The following is a 27,198-nucleotide window of genomic DNA, read 5'->3' as shown; positions in this document are numbered from 1 at the left end:
TAGTGGCACTGCAATTGTAAAGTACATTAAAAGATACAATAAGTTAACATGGAAAAAAAACTGTTTAAAATGCATAAATTTGTTTGTGTCTAAAATAATCCAAATCTCCATTGTTGGTGAGTGTAATACAAGGTCCACTAGCGGGTACTAGCAGCGATGGTGGTATAGACTAGGTGATAAAACGACAGAAGAACAATAAATCCTGAGGGTGAATATACATCAAGTCATCGTGGATTGTCTTCTTTATTCTATACCACAGGATTTCAATGCATACCCCTCTCCAGGCGGTAGAGGGGCAACACAATCAAAGACAATGTTTTTTTTTTTTTTTTTTTTTAGTTTAGTTTATTCAGTCATGACAACACCAAATATTGTACACAATATTGACATCAATAACATAATCACAAAATCAAAATTCATGTGTTGAATAATAATGACTGAAAAGGCATAGGCAGAAGCAAACTGCTTATAAAAGCCTATCCTATAATGTCAGGTGGAAAAGCCAGAAGCCAATATTTGGAGATATTGTAAAAGAGCTTTTCAGTAGGCCAGGTTTTCTCGATGAATTGGACGAAGAGGAGATATGAGAGTCCACCCGCATTCAGCATACATTCTGTGCACTTGTCGTCTTGCATATTAATTATATCCAAAAATAACTTCAAATTTTATGTGGAGGTATAACACCTCATTATGGGTTTCTGTTTTGAGAATCCACAAAACACAAAGTGTTCGAAGCAGATAAAACAACATATGCCAGCCTAAATGAAAGCCAACTGAGTTAACTCATGATGCTTACTGTCAGCATTTATGTAGACAAGTGCTGCTTTGTTTTGGCTGATACTGGAGTGTTTAGCACAAATAAATATTTCATTTGAGATGTTATCTTCCCCCACTTCCTGAAAAGCTCACTGCAGTTATCTTCATCATTACTCACAGGACCTGCATCAAGTTGGGTTTGGTTTTTTGGTCCTGAGTGATATAGCCTTTTTTTTCACACTCTTTTGAGAAAATGAGATGTTTTTCCCTTCAAAACCCAACAACATATTTGACTACTTTAACAAAAGCAATTACAATGACTTGTGCTGTGACATGTAGTTCAGCCTCGGCAGGGGTTTAAACTGATTGCTTATCAATACAAATGAGCCAATGATTACCTTCCCAGGTACTGACATTTCAGTACATGAACTCAAAGTAAGATGACTCATTGAGGTTAACAGAGTTGCAGCTTCTAAGACTCTTTCATGAAGCTGCAATCCTAGCCGACAAAATCACGTGAGGATAAAACGTGTGACTAGAGGTGCTAAATCAATGAAGAAAGTGGGCACACGACACACGACACACCAGCATTAGTTCTTATAATGTACGTAACTGGCGGATCAATATTGACGTTCGTACACACAGTACACTGAAGAAGTAGTAATGTTCCAATGATGAAGATATAATGGTATTTTACATTCTATAAATGAACAACTTTAGAATCACAGAAAAACATTTATTTTTGCTTAATCATGACTTAAATGTGTTTTGCTGTGTCCTTTTGGCTTTAGTGAATGCCACTGTAGGAGGCCACACCTCTCAGACCTCTGTGGTCTGAATGCTTGAGATGAAGCAAGCATTAAGGACAAAAACATGGACAGTTCTCCCCATACAACGTACCCGGTCATTAGCATAATGCAAATGTGCAATATTTCCATCACTGCCTCTGTTACTACCTCAATCATATTTATTTATTTAACAACCCAATACAATACACTCATATGTGACTTTACTCATCTGTATACACCAGTCATTATTTGCACTATGACCCATTGATCATTGCACTAAAATTAATATATCACCAATATGTCTGCTCCTGCATATGCTCCTGTGCAATACTATGTGTATATTTTGGATATCTTGTATATATCTTGTATATATCTTATTTAATTGTCTTTTTTACTCTACTTTTATATACTTTTTTTTTAAACTTGACTACTGCACTGAAAGGAGAAGCTCTCCAATCTCGTTGTACATCTTGTATAATGACAATAAAGGCCATTCCATTCCATTCCATGCCATTCCAAATGGAGAACCTGAATGGGTGGCTATGGCTAAGGTGTGATTAATTCCCAAGTTCCGGAAGACTTACAACCCCCTCTGTCTGCATAAAAACATACTATACGCACATGGTCATCAGCACTGTACTTGAGAAAGTCATTTGTTGCTACAAAAACGGCAAGAAAAAATTGAATTAAAATTGGAAGAGAGACAGACCATCTTAACACTTACAAAAACGTAGTTTTTTTTTCCTCCAGAGAAACTGGAGTGTTCTAAAATATTTGGCCGGCAGTATAGGTCCAATCCTGCATGACACATTACAGTATGGTATATGTAAATATCACAAATAGTATTTGTGGTAGTGAGCACAGTGTCAGCATGTAAAAACATCACTATACCTAAAATAAATACACTGTATATACATTTATGTAATTATAGTAACTAGAGCAGTGGTATGCTGTCAGGGTGTGGGAGGTGGGATTTATCTAAGACCCATGACCATAATATTGTTCAAATTTAATATGAAAATAAATCTGCATTTTCAAGTACTTTTGTTTTTCCATCTAATTTTCAGAAATGGCAGCAGCTGTTTCAAGTGCTGGTGTACTTTTAGTTGAACCTGAAGTCACTCATGTGCATTCTTACAGATGACTTATAAGACACCTAGAAAGCTGACATTTTCAATATTAAACTGTGATATTTAATATGTTTAACTGGCAATTTGTTACGCCTTTGAAGGGTCATTCAATTAATTTGCTGTGTAATATCCCAGACAAGTGAAACCCCCATCTCCCTGAATTATCTGCTGCCTCGAGCGCTTGTGAAGGCTGTTAGTGGCTGTAAGGTGAGTAATTTCCTCAGCCAGACCTCATTAGCTAGATCTATCATCCCTAAACGTGTTTGTCAAAGGCCATTGGCTCACTGATAGCCACAGTGAGCTTCTTTAGCTGGCTTTCACTTTGCATGTGGTGGCTGTTTGTGATGCTGGAGAATTTTTTTAAACCTCTCCTCATACGTCCCGTGACACACATTGTTTAGCATGGATGAGGGAAACATGTACCACAATATTATGTTAAAAAATTCACTGCAAGTTGTTGCTGCAGGGCCTGGCGATCAACCGGCACGTCGACAAAGACATCCTGCGGAGTTTCCTCCCGTCAATCTGCGAGAAAAGGCGAGCGTTGTGGCAGGACAACTGATGGCTGCTACATCATGACAACATTCTTACTCACAATGCCCTGAGCATGTGACAGTTTCTGGCTGGGGAGAACGTTGCCGTGCTGACGCAGCCTCCCTCCTCACCTGATTATTTCCGTTTCCTGACTGTGTGACCGACATGATAACCACTAAGTCACAAGGTTTGTTGCAATTTAAACCAGCATGATCTGCCTAAGTGTCTTACATTTAGGGAATCTGGGGGTTATTCCATGTGACAGGGCGACAGGTAGACTACACTGATGATGGATCAGTTTAAAATCTTAACCTTTTTTGGGGGCGGCACGGCGGTCTAGAGGTTAGCGCGCAGACCTCACAGATAGGAGACCAGGGTTCAAACTCCATCTCTGTGTGGAGTTTGCATGTTCTCTCCGTGCATGCGTGGGTTTTCTCCGGGTACTCCGGTTTCCTCCCACATTCCAAAAACATGCTAGGTTAATTGGCGACTCCAAATTGTCCATAGGTATGAATGTGAGTGTGAATGGTTGTTTGTCTATATGTGCCCTGTGATTGGCTGGCGACCAGTCCAGGGTGTACCCCGCCTCTCGCCCGAAGACAGCTGGGATAGGCTCCAGCACGTAGAAAATGAATGAATGAATGAACCTCTTTTGGAGGGGTCCTGTTGGCCGTTTAGTTTAGACAGCGAGAGGCTGTGTGGTGCCACAACTGATGTGCAATATATACAGTCATTAAATGTACAGTACTTACAATGCTGCTAGACAGTATGCAGTGCACACCGAGGCCTCCTGCGACGCTCCCCCAAGGACTTAAGTGGCAAATCTCAGACTCACAGACCGAAAATCGGTCAGTGGATAGAACAAAAATATACCATCAGTCAATTAACAAAGAGGCGAGAGAAGGTGACTCAAACAAGGACAACAGGGAGTAACTGAAGCCATTGGACGGAACAACAATGGGATAAAGAAGGTCAAGGTCAATAGTTAACTTCCCAAAGTGCTTTTTTTGCCCAGGAGCCAATAAAACACCACCTAATAATTAATTGCACAACCCAAAGGTAAAAGCAATGCACAAATTACTACCGTAAATTCCGGACTATAAGACGTTACTTTTTTCCCCAAACTTTCAACCCTGCGGCTTATTCAGTGATGCGGCCAATTTACTTAATTTTTCCAACAGCCGCCAGGGGCTCTCGAGTAGAAAAGGTAAGATTAAGACCGGTGGAATATATGCGTCGAGGAAGACTGTAACTTCTTGTCTTGTGCATAAATTAAATTAGCGTGAACATACCCTCATCATGGAAAATGCAAAAAGAAAGGCATGTGACGCAGCTTTCAAGCTAAAAGCAATCGAGCTGTCCGATAAAGAAGGAAACAGAGCTGCTGCACATAAACTTGGCATAAACAAATCGATGGTGAGACGCTGGAAACGGCAGCGGGAAGAACTGGAGCAATGTAAAAAGACAAAAAAAAAGCTTTCAGAGGTAATAAAAGCAGGAAGTTATATTATTATTATTGTTAGGTTATATTATTAAAACTTTGAAAACTCTCTCTGTAAATGTGTTTACATGTTTTAATGTGGGCACATGCGGCTTATATACAGGTGCGGGTTTGTGTATGTACAAAATCGGTTTTCCTCTAAAAATGTAGTGGGTGAGGCTTATAATCAGGTGCGCTCTATAGTCCGGAAATTACAGTAATAAAACTATTCAAAAACAATAATATATAATAAACAATGCCCAGGTTAGTCTGTGTTAAAAACCATCCCATAAAAGTAAAATTTCAATAAAGATATATAATTCTCCATTGATTGTGCAGATCTAATGTATCTAATGTAGACCACTCCAAAGTCTCAGAAGGCCCTATCACCCTGAGATTAAAGATTAGATCTAGGAGTGGTTAAAGGAGCTGTGAGCTGGACCACATAGGGGCGACATGGCTCAGTTGGTAGAGTGGTCATCTCCCACCCTGAAAATCCATCCTGTCGAAGTATCCATGGGCAAGATACAGAATCCCAGTTGCTCCTGATGCGGCCTTATCAGTAGGCAAATGTGTTAACAGTGTCAAAGCGCTTTCAGTGCCTTGCAGGTAGAAAAGCGCTATACGGGTATACCATTTCATATTTCTAGAGGGAACATAAGCAGTCAGTAGCTCAGACAAGTATGAGGGAGCCAGTCCATTCAGCCTAACAAGGTGATAAAAGAACAAGGCCATCTTTTTGCCACAGCCACATGGCTTCTGAGTCCCTCGTATCCAATATGGGTACTAGGGGATCAAGTGTAAAATCTACCTATAGGTAGCAAACAGAATATACTATTTTGTTGATGAGCACTGCTTTGTTTGACTCTTCCTTTGCAGCCTGCTTACATTATTTCTTTTCAATGCATTTTCCGTGACCCTGGTCACAATAAATGTAATTTTCTGGTGGTTACTTCTCAATAGCAACAGTATTTCAAGGGTGCTGGATGCATCTGAATTATAATTTTTGACCTCTCATGTTCAGTTGAGGGGCTGCATGGTGTATGAGTGGTTAGCAGGCCTTACACCTAGGAGACCCGAGTTCAATTCCTCCCTCGGCCATCACTGTGTGGAGTTTGCATGTTCTCCCTGTGCATGCGTGTTTTTCTCTGGGTACTCCGGTTTCCTCCCACATTCCAAAAACATGCTAGGTTAATTGGAAACTCCAAATTGTCCACAGGTATGAATGTGAGTGTGAATGGTTGTTTGTCTATATGTGCCATATCTCGCTTGAAGACAGCTGGGATAGGCTCCAGCACCCCCACGAATGAATGTTCAGTTGTTTCTTTAAACTGAACCAAAAGTTGCTTTAATCAATCAGAGATTGTCCAAAGGTGATTTCAGGTCAGTTTGAGTGAAAATACAAATGCTGGAGTAATGCCAACAATAACGTATAAGGTCTTAAAGTGTCACGGTCTGTATGTTGTGTTCTGATTCTGATGCTCTTCCATTTTCTCACTTGACATGGTCACACCAGCATTACAACTGTGTTTTGCCCTGATCTCATCATTCATCTCATGTGAGTCTTCCCATTGCTATCTATGGTTTCTGCTCCTTTATTTGTTGTTTTATTTGGGTACATTCTCAGACTGTATTTTGTATTTTTGATCAATACTTTCCCCAGTGTACCAGTATTTTGGTCATTGAACCATTTTGTTGAGCCTCATTCCACTGTCACCATTTGGGCCACCAGCCATGCCATGACACCTAAACCGTTGACAGCTAAGCGCAAGTCTCATAATTGAGTCTAGTCACTCTTATTAATAACTAGACTGACTTATGCTTATTACTCTTATTCTACTTATGTAGCCTCAATATGTTGTCTGCATTCTGCATATTGGTGTTGAACTGAATGGAAACTAATGATGACGTCGAATGCTAACTTGTTTAGGGTGTCCATGTTTTGATTTCCGAAAACCAGAATAGTCACCCTGGCAATGAGATACTCAAATGATAGGACCCTGAGGTCAAATGCTTGTTTGGTTTTGGTATGAAAGCAATATCTGCAGACGGAAACCGTACACTCTGATGTCATAGAAAGGAATTTAAACCACACTTATTATGATGATGTCCCCGTTTTAGGAGACTTCAACTTGGCAAGCGTCACATGCTTAACCTTGCATACTATGTTTAGTTTTTTGCTTTTTCTTTGCCTTTTTGTGACTTTTTGGCAACGTCACATACCATATGCCAGTCAGTTTAGTGAAAAACAATGAAAAACAGAACATTTTCATCACTTTCATCATTATGATGGCCCGCACAGGATGTGAAAACAGGCCACGAACCTGTGAAAATGTTTGTTTACCCTAAACTAGTTACAAGGTGCTGTGAAAAGTCCATTAAACATTGGATTTATTTATTTTGTAAGTTGTTCCCATAAATCTGACTCTCAAATGTTTCTTAGTGTTAGGAACTCCGTCTTCTTACACAGAACAGGCTAATTGATAGTCTATAATACTTTTTAGTGATTGTTAATCCTTCATATCGATTTGCTAAAGGCAGTGTTGTGTGCAGATTCTGCAATGATTTAGAAGTCCATAAACCATTTCTGTCACCTGGTGCAGTGTGCCTCCTTGATTCAAATAATGAAATATAGTGCAATGATCTGTGATTTGCAGGTGGAGTGTGATAAAAGTCATCAGCGGCCAGATGATGGTGATGTAAAATATACTGTATGCAGGGAAAAAAAGCTCAAGGTTGAGTGGAGGGGGTGGGTCAGTTGCCTGCTTTATCTTCCGAATTACAAAAAATGTACTTGAATCCATTGTTACACAAAACAGGTACAGTACCTTTATACAAGTAGATCTCTGTGCCTTCTGTTTTGACAAAGGCCACGGAATAGTTGATACAGGTGCATCTCAATGAAAGAGAATATTGTATTGCAGACTAAGAAACAATTTAATGGCTCAGGACTCCTTTGCAACTTGCTGAATGCAGAATCTGTTTCAGCATCATAAGAGTTTACAGTATTGAACATAAAGGACTTATTCCCACTGTCACAATTTTACAACACACTGAATTTGGGTTGGCTGAGTGCTTCGTGCGCAGGCCACACAGCTAGCAAGTTCTCCCCGCGCATGTGTGGGTTTAGTTCGGGTACTCCGGTTTCCTCCCACATTCCAAAAACATGTTAGCTTCATTGGCAACTCCAAATTGTCCCTAGTTATGAATGTGAGTGTGGTGTAAATGGTTGATTGTCTATATGTGCCCTGTGATTGGCTGGTGACCAGTCCAGGGTGCACCCCGCCGCTTGCCTGGGATAAGCTCCAGCATGAATTTGGGCTTTTATTAGCAGTTCTATAATCATCATAATTATTCATTCATTCATTTTCTACCGCTTTTTCCTCACGAGGGTCGCGGGGGATGCTGGAGCCTATCCCAGTTGTCTATGGGCGAGAGGCGGGGTACACCCTGGACTGGTCGCCAGCCAATCACAGGGCACATATAGACAAACAACACAGTTCTTCAACTGAACATTCATTCGTGGGGGTGCTGGAGCCTATCCCAGCCGTCTTCAAGCGACATATGGCACATATAGTAGACAAACAACCATTCACACTCACATTCATACCTGTGGACAATTTGGAGTTTCCAATTAACCTAGCATGTTTTTGGAATGTGGGAGGAAACCGGAGTACCCGGAGAAAACCCATGCATGCACGGGGAGAACATGCAAACTCCACATAGAGATGGCTGAGGGTGGAATTGAACCCTGGTCTCCTCGCTGTGAGGTCTGCGTGCTAACCACTAGACCGCCGTGTCGCTATCATAATTATTTAATTCTTAAAATATTTTCGTGTGTAGTGAATATATATTGAACTACTAAAAAATAACTTTTGAAGAATATTCCAATTTATTGAGACACACCTGTAAATATCACATTTTTATTCCATATGTTAATCATATTGGGCATTGTTGTATTTACAATGTCAACCCCAAAATATAGTCCTGTATTTTCATGGTTGATATCTCCAGGCCCTAATCATGCAGCCTCTAAATCAGAAACCACGTCACAGGTGTGCTGAAAAACATATGTTAAAAAATAAATCATAGCTCAATTGTTACTTCTGGTGGGAGTACACAAGGCAAAAAAAAAAAAGTGCAGCCTCTGGCAGCATTCTGCAAGACTGAAATCCCTGTTGTAGGCTCACACAAACTCTATGCGGTGCAGCTCTGGCTATGGAGGCCGTACAGCACAATGGAAAGAATACATTTGGGGTCTATCTTTTTTTCAGACGCTGCAGACGTCGGAGCGCTCTCTGGTCAAGCTGTGGATTTCCGCAGCCCGAGCAGAGCTTGCCGCTGAATCTATCAGAGTCAATGTGAGTGGCACTTTGCGGCAGTCTGTGCTGGATCGGGATCTGAGCGGCACCATAGTCAGTGTGAGCCCAGCGTAACGCTCCACTTCCACCAACATCCAGCTCCAACCCACTGCCACCAATCTTCAGTGGGAAGAGGTCCCATTTTATACCCTCCTGTCGGCATACCAATTAGTGAAATTAGTGTTTCTGTATATTTTAGGGTATATACCAATGGGTAGGCTACAAATACAGACCCCAAGAAGAGCCGCTTTTAACTAGGCGGCAGAAGATGACAGCACGCTGTTGAAGGAGGTACATATGTAAGTCTTTGGCATGTGTGTGTAGCTTTGTGTAGGTAATGTCGGTAATCCAGTGTGCAACCTGGACTGTACGATGGGTGAACAAGGTGTCCAGACACGGAAGATGGGGCTGCAGTCTATTAGGGATGGTGGGGGTGAGTCCTAGCAGCTCTACTGCTGTGTGTGTGTGTGCATGTATCAGTGTGCTCGCAGCACACGCTCTGCTGGGCATAGATTGGGGTACACTATGCAATAACTGGGTGTTGCTCTCACTCCAACTTTTCCAACTTTGATGATGTGTGGCAATCTGGAGAGGTAGTTTCCCAAAATGTTAGCCTTTCCTGCTCAATGTCAAATCTGGAACTGTTTATGGCTGAAGGGAAAAGTACCACCGAGTGACGCACTTCCCGATGGTCCTGTTGTGGCCACAGGCAGACTAATATGGTCTCCACTTTGTTCAGCTGGGGCCAGACCTATCAATGTCCCAACCAATAGCCCAGGTATTGGGCTTCCTCCTTGGCCCACTGGCACTTGGCCAGGTAGACTTTCAGTCCTGCCTTCTGGATCTGGCACAGGACTCTGCTCAGGTGGTTCAGATGCTCCTCCCAGCTGTATATTACTACATTGTCCAGGTAGGCAGCGGTGCAGTTCACACACACACTCCATCGTCCTCTGGAAAGTGGCAGGAGGTCCATAAAGGTCAATGGGGCACCACCGTGAAATGAAAAAGGCCTGCAGGTGTCTGCAAGGTGGTGTGGAGGGCTGCTGGCCTCTTCCAAGGGCACCTGTCAATAGGCCTTATAAAGGTTGGAGGTGGTGATGAATCCTCTCCAGCAGGTCATCAATCCGGGGCATCAACTATGCATCAAACTCACAGATGGCCTTGAATTTATAAAAGTCTAAGGAGTCAAAGGCTGTGTTTCTTTACCATGATGCCTACTTGACTGCGCTACTGTGACTGTGACAACTCGGGTCATGTCCAGGCGCTTTACTAAAGTTGTCAGCAAACAGATCAAACCTCTGGAAGACTTGGCTAAGCTGATCGGACTGTTCGACGCTGAGGTGGTGAAGTTGATCCGTGGCCCAGCTCACCGAATTACTCCCATTGTCAGGTATGAGTTTGGGCATTGATTTGGGTGTACTGCTCCAACTCGGCCACTCTGCTCTTCTACACCAAAAAACACTCCAGTCTTTTTCTATCCTCAAAACCCACATAACCTTCACCAAATTGTAGCAACAACAGCTGTTAGCCTAGCCAACAGCCAGCTAATCTGCGAGCTAGCCAACCCTCCTGTCTCCTTCAGTCTACGATGTCCTACACCAAGCAATGGTCCAACTGTGGGCATCAACAAACAACCCAATGTCCACAATGCAAAATTCATTCATTCATTCATTTTCTACCGCTTTTTCCTCACGAGGGTCGCGGGGGTGCTGGAGCCTATCCCAGCTGTCTTTGGGCGAGAGGCGGGGTACACCCTGGACTGGTCGCCAGCCAATCACAGGGCACATATAGACAAACAACCATTCACACTCACATTCATACCTATGGACAATTTGGAGTCGCCAATTAACCTAGCATGCTTTTGGAATGTGGGAGGAAACCGGAATACCCGGAGAAAACCCACACGTGCACCGGGAGAACATGCAAACTCCACACAGAGATGGCCGAGGGTGGAACTGAACCCTGGTCTCCTAGCTGTGAGGTCTGCGCGCTAACCACTAGACCGCCATTGCAAAATTCAGTAGTCAGAAAAACAGTCCAAAAGTCACGTAACAAAATGCACGAGGAAAAAGCAACTCACAACAAGAACAGAAACTGACACGCAACAAGAAGGTTGTAAAAGTATTGAATTATGAAAAGAAATTAAACCACAGCATCACAATTTTAATAATCTTGATGATTTGATTTGAGCAGATCGAGTAACGCTTTGTCTTTGCCTCACGTCACCTAAGATTCTACAGTCAGTTTGAATCTGCCCTGATGTACCATATTTAAATTGTGCCGGTTGGCTAGTCCTCATTCCTTGTTACCTCATCATGGGGAGTAATGAGATTTTAGAGCTACAGTATGAAGACAATAGCTTGTGACAAGACATGGAAACACTTCTAAAGCTTAAGCATCAAAACACTCTCATCATCCCCTGATCCTGCTTTCCATCTTTGATTCTCTATTTCTGTCTCTCCCTGTCAGTGAAAAACCAAGCAGCAATTTCTTCTCACTCACTCATCCCTAACATTAGCACCTTGTTGTCACACAACTACACAAGTATATACACAGACTGCCATTATAGTTAAAAAAAAAAAGTCACAGATGGCCATTGCACCCATTAACAATTCAAACAACACTGTAAACAAGACTCTGGGTTTTATAGTATTCTTCAGTTTGTTTGTCTGACCTAAAAATGAGGAGGTTTTGTTGAATTCCAGTCTCTCCAAAGTAAAAAATGTCATGAGATGTAATCTGTGCAGGGACATAAGAGACAGCCTCCACTTTAAACATGGCAACCAACCAAACTAGTTAGTATAATTTATTCTAAATCTAGTGAACAGCTTGAAATTGAGTGGGGAAGAAGGACTAAGGAAGTAAGCAAAAAAATGTACCACTTCCACATGTAATAGGAGTTTTTTTCACCATGTCATGTTGGAAGTCGCTGACGTCATGCAGTGCAAGTTAAGGTAATGTAATGTCACGTCAGGTCTCATCAGTGTAACATTACTGACACCTAGCAACCCATGTAGAATACCACATATACCTGTACATGTACATACTACATACGACTTGTTAATATTTTTGGCTAATAATAGGCCACAAAACCGTGCTAATTACTTAATTAATATTTGAGTGAGGGGGCAATGTCAAAAACTCAAATACGACCCAATTTAAGCATATTGTCTCAGACCACATTTCATGTTCACAGGATTTCAAGACTGCAACAATTGATATTATTAGCAGCAAATGAGGTGAGAAATAAGAACAATTGCTTACTGAACCTCCAAATCCGAGTGAGGTAAACTACACTCTTTGATAAACATGTTAGTTTTCCTGGCAGCTGTCACATTGAATTGGGCCACGTTTCAGTTTAAGAAAAGAATAAAAGCTAAACTTGAACTTGCCGTCTGTTGTGTGTAATAGTTGTAAACGATATCTCTGAGGGGGTATTTGCAACACTGTTTTAATTTTCCTGCCTGAATCCCAAAAGGAACATCATTTACTGAAGATTAAATAAATGTTATCGCCACCTTCACACGGGAATAAAGATAAACTGTTCAGTTAAAAATGTGGAGTCCACAGAACCTCACAGCAAATTTAAGCATTGAGCTTAAGCTGACTAAACATTGGAACAGCTGAAAATCAGTGGGGAGAGCCTGTGGTCTTCTGTCATTGTCTGATCCACATGCAGTATAATGACGAGTCATGATTGGTTGAATTTCATGAATGGTTGAGGTAGGATTCTTTATTCATTCATTCGTAGGATTCTTTATTCATTCATTCATTTATTCATTCAGGGCACATATAGACAAACAACCATTCACACTCACATTCATACCTATGGACAATTTGGAGTCGCCAATTAACCTAGCATGTTTTTGGAATGTGGGAGGAAACCGGAGTACCCGGAGAAAACCCACGCATGCATGGGGAGAACACAGAACACAAACTCCACACAGAGATGGCCGAGGGTGGAATTGAACCCTGGTCTCCTAGCTGTGAGGTCTGTGCGCTAACTACTCAACCGCCGTGCCGCCCTGGATTCTTTATTTATAAATTAAATATTTTTGTCGTTAGAGCACAGAAACCCATATTTTGACCTTCTAAATAGGGTTTTTAACATTATTAGAGCCCTCTTGATATGAAATAAAACCCCTATAGTTACCTTTACACTCTGGAGATGAGCCTCAAATCTATATTAATCCATCAAACTTTTGTCACCAAATTTTTTATGCTCACCTTTGTACGTTTTGGCCTTTTTATTCAAGTGATTTGCATCCGCTGGTGTAGCCATTGTATTATTGTTCATGGAGACTATGACCAGTAGATAGTGACACCTTAACTCCTGCTCTCTGCAGATACTATCATCAATTGCTGATGTTTTTCTTGGTCTATGTGTTCCACATCTGTTACTGACTACGCAGGCGGTTTATTTTTTCTCTAGGACATTCCAAATGGTTGTACTGGCTATGAGAAATGTTCAGATTCACAATTCCTTGCTTTTCACACCATAGACACTGCTCTGATTTTCATGTTGTTTTCACCTCTAAATGCAGTCTGCCCAGGCAAAACGTATCATACCCAAACTGACCTGATCAAAAATGTAATCGGACACACCTTTCAGTTATATGTTCCATTACTAAAATGGACGGGTTCAAACAAAAGGTCATATTTTTTAAGTTGTGGATCAGATCCAGATGAAAATACCTGAAAATAAAAGCTGAAATGTTGCTCTCTGCTCTCATATTCACCTTTTGTTGTTTTCAGTCTGCAACAAAAACAAAGGAATTAACCTCACTGTTCCAATACTCTTGGAGGGCACTGTACATAACTGTATTTGCTCCACCTGAACTGGACGTGTTGAGTATTTAACTTTTCACAAGTTTTTTTGCTGGTGCTGTGAGGATAATGAAATGCTTGTATGCAATATTTTGAAATGTATTGAGTCCAGTTCACGTATTAAGCTTTTTCATTATTAATTATTTCATTATAAATCAGTACAAGATCAAATGTATTCAGAAATAATCATTGAAATACCTATATGATGGCATGTACTCTATATGAAGGGTGAGAGTACGTGCATACTGTGCATGGTATTGCATATTAATTATGGTGAATTGCAATTTGCTACTTCAGTTCACCTGCATGCCCATTGAACGATGGACTGACATGAACAGTTATTCCCTCTATTTACCAAAATGCCCACTGAATTATAATATGAATGTTAATTTCTTTAAGTTTACTATGTCAAGATGTGGAAGAACACTTGCTGCAATGTAAAACCAAATATAATGACCAGAGGAGCGACACAGACAAAGTCACGCTGGCTCATACTTCTTCTTCTTCTTTCCCTTTCGGCTTTTCCAATCAGGGGTCACTACAGAAAATCAACCGCGTCCATCCAACCCTGTCTTCTGCATCTGTCTCTCTCACTCCAACTACCCTCATGTCCTCCTTCACTACATCCATAAACCTCCACTATGGTCTTCCTCTACGCCTCCTACCTGGCAGCATCCTTCTACCAATATATCTCTCCTCTGGACATGTCCCAACCATCTCAGTCTGGCCTCTCTGACTTTATCTCCAAGGCCTCTAAACATTAAATGTTCCTCTGATGTACTCGTTCCTGATCTTATCCATCCTGGTCACTCCCGATGAGAACCTCTGCATCCTCATCTCCACTACCTCCAGTTCTGCTTCCTCTCTTTTTCTCAGTGGCACTGTCTTTAGACCAAACAACATGGATGGTCTCACCACAGTTTTCACCACACTTTCCTTTCATTTTAGCTGAAACTCTTCTATCACACACCATGCCTGACACTTTTCTCCACCCGTTTCCATCCTGTCTGCACACGCTTCTTCACCTCCTTTTCACATTCTCCGTTGTTCTGAATTGTTGACCCCAAGTACTTAAAATTCCCCACCTTCTGCATCTTTTCTCCCTGTAACCTCACTCTTCCACTTGGGTGCCTTTCATTCACACATACACTACCGCTGAAAAGTTTGGGATCACTTGAAAATTTTTTGGGCCAGCCTGAGATATGATTTTTTCGTGGCAAACCTGCCATGAAGTCCAGCATCCTGAAGTCGCCGCTTCACTGTTGATACTAACACTGGTGTTTGACGGGTACTATTTAGTGTAGCTGCCAGGTGACGCACTCTCAGATATTTGTCTTCTTGCACAGTTGTGCATCGGGGCCTCCCACTCCTTTTTCTGTCCTTGTTAGACCCAGATTGTGCTGCTCTCTGAAGGGAGTAACTGGGATTAACTTAGCCACCATGAGAATGATGCAGAGGACTGACAGTAGTTGATAGTAGGCCTCAATGCAAAAATGTAGATCGTTCTTTGAAAATCATCTGATTAATTTTAATTGTTTGTGAAATGGAAAAAAATATTTGTGAAATGCATGAAAATGTGTTTTTCTTTGGAAAACAAAGACATTTGCAAGTGATCCCAAACTTTTGAGCGGTAGTGTATATACTCCGTCTTGCTGCGGCTAATCTTCATTCCTCTCCTTTGGCTCATACGGTAATAAACACACTATACTGTAGATAGGTATGATATGAGTCTTGTAATAATTACAATTCAAATATTTTATAGGCTAAAACCCCTACTGCCAACACATCGGCACCCACTGAACAAGTAGGAAGCAGTTCTCCAACATTTTGGTGAGTACTTTTGTACTCATGTTTACTCCTTAAAGGGGACCAACTATACTTGCTTAATTTGCTTAGCAGATATATGGCTTTCTCCCCATTTATTAACTTCACACCTGCTGGCAAATATGATGGATTGAAAAATGGTGTCAGATGCTTGTTTTCTGAGTGCTTACAATTCATTTTGCTATGTTTACAGACCTGACCCCAACCTGTGCTGCTGCCACTAGCTCCCCTAATCATGTGCTGAGAACAGCAGAAAGTGCCCCCTTCTAAAAAGAAGTGTAAAGTACACCTTGCTGGAGTATGGAATTGGCCATTGTCATTATGTTGGCAGAGTGTATAGTCCTGCTGTAGCTGTAATGAAGATGAATGTTTTTTACCAATGAGAAAAAAAAACAAATAACAACATTTCGGTCACTTTGCTTGCTATTTTATGTGATTTTTTTCGTCAAATTGATCGCTGCTGTGCATTTGTTTTATTTTTTTATCATTTTATATTATATATTCAGAACCCAGGCGGCCTTCTGTCTCAACTGTTTGGGTTGAGATTAGACACGAGAGTGTCTGTCTCTGTCCACAGAACATAGAGGGGTGTCTCTCAGCGAGGGTCAGTTTCATGCATGGGTTTACTTTTGACGAGAGAGAGGGTGTCTGTCTGGTCATTCAGTTGGGGAGATGGTTCCATAACAGAGGAGCTTGATTCATTCTAAAAATCATTCTAAAAATTCTAGGACTAAGTGGAAAACTCAGTGTTCTATTAGGTTGGTAGGGTACTAGGAGCTCTTTAGGATATGCAGTACTGGTACTTGACCATGTATATTAGTTGAAGTTGAATATAAACTTAGAGTCTCAGGTGGGAACACTTTCCAAAGCGCACAGAAAAGTGTTAAAATGTATTTGTCTGTGATTAGGCACACACAAATCGTCACCAAACATCTTTTCCCTCCACTTTTCCTCTCGTAGCTTTCTTTCTTCCCTTTTCTTACCCCTTTCCCCTTTTCCTGTTAACATTTTCTAAATTGAAATCATAATTTCAGCAAGAATACTTATTGTCTAACATGCACGTTAAACTGTGTGAATGTACTGACTTTTTAACATTAAAAAAATAGCTGACTATCTTGACTTTTAACTTGGAAATTGTATGGAAACATATAACAATATCTTTTGACGGAAGTAAAATGGATTAGTAATGAAATCCCCCTGACAATCAGAGCCATCATTATCCCATGCAAATGGCACAATGATTCATTATGCAACACGCCATGTTGATATCTTAATATCTCTGCTGATTTGTCTTTCCTTGCAAATCCAACAATGGCACAAAACAGAAGAAAATCTGTGTGCGTGTGTCTGTGTGTGTGTCGGGTTTTGCAAGGAGGGAAGCATAGCAGGTCATTGTCTCCCAACTTGGAATGTTGGCTCGTTGCTAAATGAGGTCTCTCAAACAGGCGTCCCCAGCAATTGTTGTGCAGTACCATTGTTGTTTCACCTCTCATTCCCCTCCCAACAATGAAATCTGCATTTTGCCCCAGCCACTGGAGGAGGCAGCTTATTTCCCATTCAGTTATGCGCATCTTCCATAATGCAAAAAAGCCTTGGATCCTTTGATTCCTTTGAGAAAATTAATAACACTTTTGTGTTCTCGGAGCAAGAAAGACTGATTTTAATGCCTCAACCCTGAACACCTTCACATGCACATGTCGCTTTCCACACCACAGCACACACACCTTCATGCAGGTTTATGCTTCTACGTAGTCACCACGTCGTTGCTTATGATGCCATTTGGAACATTCCGAACTGCAATGGCAGAAATGGTGCTTTCACAGGTGCCATTTCAGTGAGCATCCATGACACTCATCAGTGGTTTGCTTCCCAGGGCCACCCTTGCCCAATTTGGGGTCCTAATCAGAATTTTATTTGAAGGGGAACAAACAGGGGAACCACCAGGAACTCTGGACCCCATTAAAACAAATCCCATTGGGCCCCACCTTTGCTCACCACATCTTGAGGACCTAACTGACCAGTGACCCGTTCTTGTCCAGTGAAAAACAGCCACTCCACAGGTAAAGCATGCTCACAAAAACATGGAGGACAATGATATAGTCCTTTACATGCTAAACCAAATTCTCTCATTTTTACAAGAGACTGTGTGGTACATACAGTACGTAAGGCTGATGTTCTGTGGCTTCACCACTGCCTTGACCTGAGAGAGAGAAATTTAAGAGGATGGGGACAGAACCTGCATTCATTTTTTGGATTCATAGCCACCTAGATTTGAGGCCAATGTCTGGGGCATTGGTGACTAACATTGGGGTCCCTCAGATAACAATATAATATCTGTTCCTCTTCACCCTGGAGAGAGCTGACTTTACATACAGTGTAGGTCAGCATCTTCTCACATTCAGAAATACTGTGATGATACAGCTTTTGTAGCATTTGTCAAGTGATCTAATCGATGCTTTCAATGTCTGCTGGAGTACTGATCTCATTTTGAACACCAAAAAAATGATCGTGGACTTTGGCAGGAAGAAACCTGAGCGTCACGATTGATGGAGTTGAACGCTGAGGTGGTTGAGTCCTATCAATATCTGGGAGTCCACCTTGACAACAAAAGTGGCATACAACAAAGAACTGACAAGATTAGTTCTCCACAAATTGAAATGCTTTAATGCAGGGGTCTCAAACACGCGGCCCGCGGGCCAAATGTGGCCCGCAGGACACTAGTTTGAGGCCCCCGCCTTGATATGAAAGTTTAATGTTAGTGCGGCCTGCGCAAGTTTGATATGGATGCTGTATGGTATCATGTACCCAGAAACAATGATTACGTTTGATTAATGTTCATGTTAAAGGTTAAATAACTGTTAATAGTTATCCTCCCTATCCGTGTGGAAGTGGTAAGTTTTTGGCTATTTAAGTTGAAAGGAAATAACTTGAAGGCTACCGTTTAGGTCGCTAGATGTCTAGTTTGCGAGTTAGCATGTGTCTCAAGACCGTGCAGTTGTGCAATATGTTGTAAATAAAAAAAGTATAAATGTGACTAAATGTGAATGAAATGTGAGTCGTGTTTTGTCATGTCTACAGGGCTCTAATAATGCTTTGTTAATTTTAATCTGAAAAAAATAATTTGTCTACCCACCAACTATATGTGGTTTCTTAAGTTTTTATTATTTGCCGTTTTATTATTATTATTATATTTATTTATTACTGATTGATTGATTTTCTTTATTCTTGATTTGTTTATTTATTTTTTGTCTTATTTTGTGCAGAAAAATAAAAATTAAGATATTTGAGAACAGTGGAATGTTTTATCAGAGCTTTTATTGTAGAAAATCGGAACCAAAGCACTGAAAAAGTTTGTATATTTTTCTGTTTTTAATACATTTTTAAAGTTAATAAAGTTTTTTTTTTTTTTTGGGAAAACCTGATGCGGCCCAGCCTTGCCCAGACCCTAGCTCCAGTGGCCCCCAGGTAAATTGAGTTTGAGACCCCTGCTTTAATGTATACAGTGAGTTTTTGCACGCTTTGTATCAATGTGTAGTGACCACTGCTGTGTTATTTTGTTGTGTTTTGTTGGGGTTTGGGATTGTAAGAGGCTTGATAAGCTGATCAGTAAGTGTGTGTGTCTGTGGGTGGGAGAGCGGTCTCTTTAGGGGAGTTGGTAGAGAGGACGATGAGGTGTCTGCCATCCTCAACAACTGCAGACACCCTCTGCATGAGACTCTGGCAGCTCAGACAAGCAGCCTTAGTAACAAGCTCCCCCCTCTGCGCTGTAGAACAGAGAGGTTCAGAAGATCCTTCATTCCTGCTGGTATGTGACAGTAAAACAGCTCCTATTCACTGTGTACTATTCATGTGTACTATTATCACTGGCATTGCAGCGTGTTTTCACTATGTATATAAGATAAGATAAGATATGCCTTTATTCGTCCCTCAGTGGGGAAATTTGCAATATATTGTGAGTATAGCTTGTGCGAATTTCCCCATGGGGTGGAATAAAGTATCTACCCACCTACCTACTTTCCTGATTTCTCTATGCTGTTGGAGACATCAATTTCCTCTAATGGGAATTAATATAGTATCTATCTTGCTATCTGTCCAGAGTGTTCTCTTCTAGCAAAAATCTCTACTTGTATTCATTTTCAAGCACTTTCAAGTCAGAAATGTTACTCACGTAAACTGAGTAGTGCAGTCTGGCAGTCTGGTCGCACCCACGCCTCCTTCAAGTGGCAAAGAGGGGGGAGAGAAGGCGTGAGAGGGTTTAACACAGCCAAGTGTCATCTTAACCAATCAAATGAATGCTTCTCATTACCTTTAAATGTGCAGGGCCACTGGACTGTGCATCAGAGGCCACAATGCGCATCACCATGTAGACCATCTCTGTTAGTGACAGTCACATTAAACACAGCAGCAGGCTAATCCAGGCATCGTACTTGTGATCCACCTGCATTCATGTTCTGCCGTCGCAAAATAGGAGAACCTTTGATGGTACGTATATTCTCGGTATTTCCTCCTCATCCTCCTTGAGAAAAAAATAACAGTAAAAAAATATATCCTACAGCCAGATTTTAACAACCAACGCTATATTAATTATTGTTTTTAGATGTTGTTATTTATTAGTTGTCTAATGGGTCTTTTTCCACAAAGTCTGCGCTGCGTGTTGGCTCATTTGCATACTAACAGCGATTGGATGAGGGGAGGGGAAGAAAGGGAGTGCATGCACACAGTCACATAGATGAGCAATGAGTGGAGCTGTCTTGTGCTTTTTCTGGTGGAGTTTTCACTTCTATAATGTTGATTTGGGGGGAAAGCTGATTAGATTAGACTAGACTAGACTAGACTAGACTAGACTAGACTAGATTAAATATACCTTTATTCGTCCCTCAGTGGGGATATTTACATTCACAATTTATAAGGTGTTGACCAAACCTATAGACAATCCAAATGTATAGTACATGACCCAGATTGAAAAAGTGATAAGTTGAAGAAGTTATCACTGAAGAAGTGGTAATCGTTGCGCCACCAGAAAACAACAGTAATTGAGATCTATCAGCCTGGAAAAGGTTATAAAGCCATTTCTAAAGCTTTGGGTCTCCAGCGAACCACAGTTACCCTAAGAGCACAGCAAAAGTTAATCCAAGAGGTCACAAAAGACCCCACAACAACATCCAAAAACCTGCAGTCAGTGTTCATAACACCATAAGAAAAGACACTCGACAAAAAGGGCCTGCATGACAGAGTTCCAAGAGGGGAACCACTGCTGGGCAAAAAAAAGCTCACCTCAATTTTGCCAGAAAACATCTTGCTGAGCTTCGGGAAAATACTCTGTGGTCTGACGAAAGAGACAAAGACTTGTGAGACAATTGTTTTCAAATTCAACTGGTCAACTAAGTGACAGCCTGGATAGAGGGATGGTGCTCTACAATTACATTTTTTGGAATTAAAAACTGTTTTAAGATGAATAGGAAGGTGAGTCTGGGAGATTGGTACATGACAGTATCATAAGAGCAAAGACATTTTTATGGGCTTGGCTGCTGTAATGGAGGTAACCAGGGAATACAAATAATCAGCAAGCTGATAAGATTAGTGGACACGCTTCAGATAAAGTGGCGTTGGGCTGATTGAGTGAAAATGGAATGCAGGGCCAGGACCTTGTATTGCTAATCACATTCATTGTGCTTTAAGACTGGTCTGTGTAGCACCGACCCAAGAATGCAATTATCACGGAATGTCAACGTGTGGCCTTTGTGTGATTGGGTGCTCGCTCACACACACATGACTTTCCTCACACATGTGGCAGTTCCAGGCATGATTAGTGACTACGTTAGCTGCCTTGCAATTAGTTTTTACAGCTACAACAGAAAGGGAGTTCTACGGGCCTACCATTAATCAAGTCACCAACTCATTAACGTTCATGAACAACTCTTTAATGCTTATTGTGACAGTCCACTCAGTTGGAAATGTTACTATTAAACGTGTAGTGGTATTCCTCATCAGATTTTGCGGTACAAAACAGAGATGAATGAGTCATGAAAGAGTCATTTGAGTTTTTTACTGAACAAGGACTCACGGGTACTTGCCTTGATTAACTCCATCTCTTATTCACCCCTGCAACCATATGCAACGCTATATCTATAATTACATTTTTATTTGGGGATTGTATTTGTTGAAGCAGGAGTAGTAGAGAGCAGTTTGCAGTTTTTTGTGTTTCATTTAAAATCATTAAACCTGTTGACACCAGTGGTGCATCAGGACCATCAAGGCCTTCTCTGCTGGCCTAATCACTACCACAAGCACAAGCACTCCATGAAATAATATTAATTTATTCCAATGGTTTATTTTCGTCATTTAGTAGCGTGTTTCTTGTCTGCACATGGACCATCATATTTCAGGATCTCTGTGTTCCCATATCAATGTAATCTGCCAGGGCCTTCAGAATCGGCAGTGCTGGCCCATGTCATATACGTACACGCTATTAACAATGGGGGCTGGTGTTTCTTTTAGCCAATCTGACTTCAGATTGTTACATTTGGCAGACCGTCAACTTTACAAGAAGCTGTGTACCACCGATCACTCAAAGTTACTAACAGTATTGGTTGACTATGCTTTCAAAGATAAGGAGACCAATATTGCTATCCCAGCAAGGATATCACAATCATGGCCACTTGCTTAATTTGGTGGAGTTTCTCATTTTAAATGCCTACAGTAAATGGTGCAGCATACAGTAGTAAGGGTATGGGAAAGAGTACTGACAGACGCAGAAGGGTCAGAGTACAAGTGTTGAAAGTAGGACGGCAGTCATTTGACATAATAAGTCGTTGTTCAGTGTAACTGGAAGGCACTGTTTGAAAAGGAATCTGTACTGACAAGATAAAGACAAGATTCTCGCCAGAGCTACTGTCCACGGTGCAGGAGCTACTCCAATTGGACACGGGGGAGTTCTCACCCAATTAAGGGTGTGGATGACATGTCGGTCAGTATTGGGCTTTATGTAATGGCTGTTGTCTGGGGGGGGGATATCCATAGTAAACTGCTTTTTCAGTTGAAGCATGCACTTTCTGCACAAATCCTTCCTCTTTTGGCTTAGTTGTTTTATATGTGCTGCTAAATGAAGGGTTTTAAAATTGCTTATCAGGATTTAACATTATCACCTTGTTATGTAGCCGCCAATCTTATGCTCCTTGACAAGAAAAATGGGTTGAATAAACCATGTATGTTTTAGTCCAAAACAGGAGTAAAAATGTAATTCCATTACATTTCTTTTAGCTGATGTTTAAAAAATTGGAATTTATAGCATGCATTATAATAATTAATAATAATAATTTTTAATTGCAAGCAGATGGACAGTAATTCTTCACCGCTTCTTGCCCTGAATTTTGCAACTTTTTTTTTGCAATTTTTGCACGCTATCACATTTTATTTTAATTAATAAGTTGTGCTTTGTTGTGGAAGCATTTTTCCAGCATTAAAAGGGCAAAATTAACAGAAATACAAAAATACTGTAGTGGCATTCATAAGATGTGATGATATATTACATTCTCCACTGGTCACTAGATGTCAGTAATATTACTGTGACGTTTGGCACCAGACTTTATCGTTGGCTTTTATTGCAGTTTTGAATGACAAGCACATTATTTTTCTTTGTTTGTTTTGGGTTTTTTTTTTTCCAAAAAAGCTGCCTTGCATGCTGAATTGCAAATGTACGAGGATTCACTGGATAGTTCATCTAAAAATATATGTTAGTGCTCGTTTGCAATATTGCTGCCTTCATCCCCAGCTTCTATTGACACCAGCTCCTCCCCAGTAGTTCTGTCATCATTTGGATTTTTGTACCTTGATTTCTCTGCTTTACATGCTTTCACAGAGGACTCACACCTACCCCTGTACCAGTTTTAATTCTTCTTGATCTCAGGACTTTAATTCTCTGGCAAGCTGTAGTGCCTGCAGGAAAGATTCACACTAAAGTCAAAATTCTGTCAGCTTTTTGGATCTTATAATGTAATATTTGTGCTTTCAGTGCATCTTCCATTTTTTGTTCTTTGCGTGACATCTTCTGTTTCTACACAATCCCCTTTAGTTAGTATGAGAATTGGACTTTTTTTGCAACTTTTCCCATCATCCACATGTATTATTATTTTTTTTATTTTAGATACGCAAAAAGCACAGTATTTTAGGTTTACAGGAATCATCAAGACCTCACTGGTTATTTTCCACTTGATGTTATACTTCAGTGGTACATTGGTCTCATGACACAAATAGTTCATGAAAGCTTTCTCACACATGATGATGGGTTAGCATGATGTCTGAAAAGTGACAATTATAAGTTGTGTCCCAAATTTGCAGCCTGTCCGACTCCATACCGAATTATTTCCCGGATAGGCGATGCTGCACATGACAGCTGTTAACAAATCCTGGCTCACTGAATAGCATCTGATGTGAAATGACATTTTTTAGATAAGAACGAATGGGGTCCTTCACCCTTTCTCTCTTCACACTAAACTGTTTAAAGTGATGGGGGGGGGGAGTTCAATACACATTCAGTGGCAGTGGCGAAAAGGTTAATGAATTCAGCACTGCAAGCCATGACTCCCCTTACAGTGGGCACAGCGAGACATGGTGGGGGCACAAAGCTCCAACAGCATGCTGATGAGAACAGAAGTAAGGGAGGTTGTTGCTGCCCCCTAAGGGTGCAAAACAGCAGGTGCACCCTGGCATACAGCGCCTTCAATAACACTGCCATGTTCAAAAACAGAAGGACTTTTGCCTTTCCCATCAGGAGGTCATGGCGTTCAGAATGTTTCACATAAAAAAAATGAAAAGAAAGCCAGATGTGGACTTTTTATGAGAGCAGAGTCAATGACAAAATTCAGCAATTAATTGATACGCCCATAAAAATATGTAATTTTGACTTGCTCCTCGCCATCCAAAACCTCCTGCTGGCTTTACATTGCCATTGTCCTCTGATTTCAAATCGACATTAGCAATAAAAGTGTCTGAAAAACGCTAATGAATGATTATGATGGGAAAATATGCTTTCTCATTGCACTTGTAAAATGTTTTGTAGCCATTATTTCATTTGATTTGACTATTAATTCTAATTATGCACCAACATACAGGTTTATTTCTGCTAAGATGGACATGAATGGCCTCTTGTCACCTGGCCATGGGTGTCTAGGACACGAGAGAAGATCACCCCTCCCCTCTCATATGTAGTTTCTTATTTTAACTAACATTTTAGTATGAATAGTCGGACATTTCACTGCAATATTCGGTGAGAAACACAAGCACCAGCCTTGATCGTTGGAGCAATAGGCTTTTAGTGGCAGGTTTGAATTATCTCAGGCACAATCGTCCCTAACACAGGCTACTGGTGAGGCCATAACTCACACCAAACTCATTTTTGAGCCCCAAACATCACTTCAGTCGACTCCTACACTCACCTTCCTAGCACCAGTACACATTTATAGCAACACACAAAAACACGAGTCATATAGTTATGTCTTCAATGTCTTTTTTTCTGTTATTTTGTCTACTATATTGGGTGATGGGTTTGTAAAGGCGATTATTTTATGTCTTGAGGGCTCTAATATTGTTAAAACGCGTATTTAGAAGATTGTAAAAAGGTTTTTTAAGCTCTGACTATGAAAATATTAAAATTATATAAATATTAATTAGAATAATCCTAGCTACATTGCAGAGGTTCACGGTGCAGTCTGAAACCTATTAACCATGATGAATGAGGGCTTACTGCAGTGCAAATGAAGTGTCAATAAATACAATTTATGAAGACATAATTAATGAAATATTAGGCCGAGGTTTTCTACAAAAAAAGCGAAAAAGCACAACTAAAAAAAATTTGTTTTTTCAATCAAAAGTGCTGAATCATGGCTGTGTGGGGATCCATTGCAGTCTTTGATGACTGCTTAACATCCATTTTGAGGTCAAATGCAATTCTCAGTCATTTGCAGACTTTTGTTAGTCTCTTGCTCTTGTTTCTTCATTTTGCATTTGATACATACTTGGATTATTGCAGCGTGTTTGGATTCAGAAGAGTGAGCGCTGAGCGCTGCCGCACCCTCTCCCTTGTAATCTTGTCAGTGAGCAACAGCACATTCAAATTCAGCGACAAGCAGACGGAGATAAAGAAGAGAGGCTCAGCCCGGAGGATTTGTGTGTCTGTGTATTCCTGCGTCTCCCCATCTGAGCAGCATCTCACGCTGCATCTCAACCACATGACAGAGGGTGTCAGCAGCAAGGGACCTGAACCAGTGACCAGAACCCGGGCTGGCAATGTGATTCTTCTTCTGCTTCATGTACTCCTCTGTCCCACCATTCTGTTTCAATCAAATTGACAAGCAGCACAGTGTTCAGATCCAGAATAAGCCAAGGGTACAAAAAGCAGTACCTGAATATGTTTTGAATGGAATAGAATACATTCTTGTGACTGTGATTATCACCTCTAAAATCAGCTCTTGATGTGGATTTGTTCATGCATATGTTACAATATGTAGTCTGACTGGGGTGAGCTCTCTTTTCCTTTTTTTCCTGTTTTGTGCTCACTTTGCATTTTGGATATGCAGCTTTGCCAAAAAGGATTTGGATATATTAATTTTTTAAAAAATCATCACTGTTTGGTGGTGGACTACAGCATGGAATTAGTAAAAAAATATATAGTACATGCAGTATGTATTGTAATGGGCCGCACGGTGGTCCATTCCAGAGTTCAGGGAGATTTGGGTTCTATTCTTCTCTTGGGCTTCTTTGTGCTGAGCTCTGTGTGGAGTTAACATGTTCTCCCCATGCATGCATGGGTTTCTCCTGCATTCCAAAAACATGCTAGGTTAATTGGTGACTCCAAATTGTCCATAGGTATGAATGTGAGTGTGAATGGTTTGTTTGTGCCCTGTGATTGGCTGGCCACCAGTCCAGGGTGTACCCCACCTCTCGCCCTGGGATAGGCTCCAGCATACTGTGACCCTAGTGAGGATAAGCGGCATAGAAAATGGATGGCTGTATTGTAATTTTACATATATTTTGTTATTTTAATGTAATTTTCCACATTATTGACCAAATAATTTTAATCAGGCTTTTAACTAATATTTTTAAACTTTTCTTGTGTTTTTATCTTTTTAGTCCTATTTTATGCTCTTAGTCTTCAGCTTTTAACTCCAGTGTTTCCTCAGGGGGGGTCCTCCACACTGGGGGCTGTGTCATGTCTGCTGGGGGGGTGCCATCCTTGGGTCCCTTCGACCTGGCCGGCTGGGGGTTCCTCCCTTTAATGTGGGGGTTCGCCCGTCTGTCGGAGTCGTGGGGCCTGGGTGCTGGTCCCCCGATGGCACGGCCTGCAGCTCCTCCCAGTGTGGACGGCCCCAAAGGTGGCGTTTCCTTGATCCTCTGTGCCATGCCATGTCTCCCTACTGGGTGTGATTGTGTGCGTGTGTGTGTGTGTGTGTGTTTAGTATGGAGGTTGGGAAGGAGGGGCTTACTTTTGTTTCTTTGCTTTT

At 41.1% G+C, this 27,198-nt stretch overlaps 1 long non-coding RNA gene across 1 annotated transcript in view; it reads left to right on the top strand.

Moving 5' to 3' along the window:
- Positions 1–3,663: 3,663 nt before the first annotated feature.
- Positions 3,664–27,198, top strand: part of LOC144899813 (uncharacterized) — a 64,757-nt gene continuing 41,222 nt past the window's right edge. The window contains exon 1 of the long non-coding RNA XR_013628112.1: positions 3,664–3,776. This is a non-coding gene — a long non-coding RNA (uncharacterized LOC144899813). The remainder of the gene's footprint in view (positions 3,777–27,198) is intronic.

The sequence above is a fragment of the Doryrhamphus excisus genome, linkage group LG9 (assembly GCF_037039965.1).
Source record: "Doryrhamphus excisus strain RoL-2023G ecotype Guam linkage group LG9, RoL_Dexc_Guam_v1.1, whole genome shotgun sequence".
Lineage (NCBI taxonomy): Eukaryota > Metazoa > Chordata > Actinopteri > Syngnathiformes > Syngnathidae > Doryrhamphus > Doryrhamphus excisus.
This window is presented reverse-complemented; position numbering and strand designations above follow the sequence as displayed.